Source organism: Triticum dicoccoides, chromosome 5B (genome assembly GCF_002162155.2).
Source record: "Triticum dicoccoides isolate Atlit2015 ecotype Zavitan chromosome 5B, WEW_v2.0, whole genome shotgun sequence".
NCBI lineage: Eukaryota > Viridiplantae > Streptophyta > Magnoliopsida > Poales > Poaceae > Triticum > Triticum dicoccoides.
Window position 1 is genome coordinate 269192794 of NC_041389.1, and position 3262 is coordinate 269196055.

Sequence of the window (3262 nt, forward strand, 5' to 3'; positions counted from 1 at the left end):
GCAGCCGAGGCGCGAAAACCCGCCATGATGTTGTCGATGACGCCTCGATCGCTCCACTTACTAAGCGGTCTCCAGCGCTGCAAGAAGCCACACATTTTGTAGATCACATCAGTCACACGGGACGGAGTCACTCGTTCGACGACTAATTTATTGCGGGTACACCAAAGGGACCAGGCAAGGGTACCTAGCGCGACCCAAATAGGGGCGCGCCTAGTCCCAGGGAGCCGGAGGACCTCCCCGAACAAATCCGGGAGGTTGTCATGGCACTATGTGCCCCCAACTACCTCCCGGAAGCAGCTCCATAAGAACTGCGCCGTCGGGCACAGGAAGAAGATGTGGTTGCAATCTTCCGGAACCAGACAAATGGGACATAGACCATCCCCAGGTCCATTACGCTTACGGACCTCGGTGCCCGAGGGGAGGCGTCCTCTAACCCATTGCCATAAAAAAATACGGATCTTTAGGGGGAGTTTGATCTCCCAGAGCACCGTGAGCTCCACTGGACCAGGAGTAGGCACAATCGCCTGGTACATGGATCTAGTCGAAAATCTACCGCTTGGCTCGAGGTGCCAGGAGAGCGAATCCGGTTCCAGAGAAGGAGGATGAAGGGCAATGCATTCAAGTAATTCATCCCATTGCGAAAGTTCGATCGCCCCGAAGGTGCGACGGAAGGCAATCGCGCCTAGGTTCTCTAGTGCTGCGGCCACAGAGATCTGTGGGCGAACACAGATAGAGAAGAGAGCGTAGAAACGCTCTGCAAAGGGGTGGGGACCCGCCCATCTATCCAGCCAAAAAAGGGTGGCAGTCCCAGAGCCTATCTGGATGGAGGTCCCAATGCGCAGAACCGGCAACAAAGACATCACCGATTGCCAGAATTGGGAGCCTCCATACTTAGAGGCAAACGCTAATGGCTGCCTGCGAAGGTACTTCCCACGAATAATCTGAAGCCACAGGCCGCCCTCCTCAGTTTGGATCCGCCAAAGCCATTTGGACAGGAGGGCAATGTTCATACGCTTGGAGGAGATGACCCCCAAGCCTCCCTGGTCCTTCGGTTTGCAGATATCAGACCATTTGACCATATGGTACTTCTGCTTATTGTTCTCTCCCGCCCAAAAAAAGCGGAAGAGTAGTTTGGTAACTTCCTGATGAAGGGATTCATATAGGCTATAGAATCCCATTATATACATCAGTAGGCTAATGAGGGAGGAGTTCATTAGAATCACTCGAGCGGCTTTAGAAAGCCATCTCCCTTGCCAAGCGTACGAGAAAGGAGGGATGGAGCGGAGCGAGAGAAGTAAAATGGGATGCAGATTCTCGCTGGATCGAAGGCCAACAGATAAGCTATACAGCGGTCGGTGGAGGTACACGTGCCTGCTGGGTGTAGTATGTGCTAGCCGCTCGACTACAACATTTGTCTAGGGTAACTCTAACATTGTGTTTTTATCACTTTGTACACGGGTATTTTCTTGGGTTTGGGCCAAGCTTTAGTGGTGAAAACAAACATGGAATGAAATATAATGTTTCAATAAAACAACATTCAATATAAAACTAAATAATCAAAATCATTAGAATTCAAATCTTTTGATAATTTTATAAAACACTTTACATTAATTATACTATCGAGGAGTATTTAAGGGCATCTTCAACGCCATCGCTCAAAACGTCTGCAATCGTCCGGACTATGCGGTTCAGACCGGACGTGTTTTGCCATCGAGCGCGTGTCTGTATCGATCCGTCGACCGGTTCGGACGTAATTTTCCCGCAATCCGGAAACAAACTGGAGGGGCTTTGCGTGCATCCAGACCGCTGCCACTCTCAATTCTGACTGCCCCGACCCACCCAAAAAACCCTCCCTCGCATGCATCTCTTCCCACTCGAAGCTGTCAACGCCGCTCCACAGAACCGGTGCCACATTCATACCAGCTCAGAGCGACGCGACCTCTCACTGGCACTCCGGCATCGAAGCGGCACCAGCCGAGTTAAACAGAGATCGAATATACAATCCTATCGGTTCAATAAAGATCAAATGTTTAGTTCTCGCTAACATACAGATCACATGTACTTGGTTACTGACCTAAAACAAATTCATATTTAGTTCTTCTACGTGAAGAGAGCACATGTTCAGATCAACACAAGACTGAGGACGAGGACGATGTTGCCAACTCCGCCCCGCCCGCGCCCCGTCACCACAACCACTAAGTCGGCACGTCCAAGGGCGCCTCCGACAACGAGGAAGAGTAGAGCATGGAAGTTCACCGGCGCTCGGGTCCCAGGAAGGCCACCGCCCTTTCGCTCGCACTGAAGCCAAGCTTGGCGGCTCAAAATCGTCGGTCGATTAGCCCCTTCCAGATTGTAGAGGTAGAGGCTATAGATGCGGAGCTGGAGGTTTAGTTCTTGGGGCTCATGGCCGGCTGAAAATGGGCGAACGGGCGCCGACGGTCATTTAGACTTGGTTTAGAGTATGATTTAGTTCAAATATGTCAAATTTATTTAGTTTGCTCCGGTCTAGATGAAAATCCGATTTAGTATGAATGAATATCGTTTGGTTTGTTTAAATATCCATCAAATTTATTCACTTTTGTTAAATTTCTTCTGAAATGCAACCGAACATATGTGGATAGCTTTGGATGGTTGTCTTTCGCATCAGTGTCCGCGGACTGGTCCCTGGTCTACGGATGGAAGTAGTGTCTGTTCTGCGGGTCGGTGATGAAGATGCCCTGAGAATCATATTGTATGTTTCTCCCGCTAAAAGACTTGGATGAGGGCAACCTTGTTCGTTTGTTGGATTTGAATATTAGTGAAGCGTAGTTGCACATGAAGCAGGTTTGACCAATTTTTTTGCCCGTTGCAACGCACGGGCATATGTACTAGTAGTATATAATATATGCTGAGCCTGCCAATTTTTGATAGTATGATGTCATGTATTGATGGTTTAGCCGGATGCTTTGTGTGAGATCATATAGATAGTTTACGATGCATGCATGTGGTTGTATGGATTTGGGGATTTGCTAAATGAGGTATCCGGTTGTGGATGTAACTGGCACTGTCCGGGAACGAACCCAGGCACGTCTATGAACGTTTAGGTGGGAGGTTGAATTTGTCAAGTCCGGCATGACATATGATCTCAGTTCATTGTCGGTGCAACGTTGCAGCTGTGTCCGGCCGGCCGGCGGCGGATCTGCGTTAGACTTAGATCAGGCTATATGATTAATGGATACGTGTAATCGGAGATTGAAGTAGTGGTGCGGCCAGGGCCAGTGAT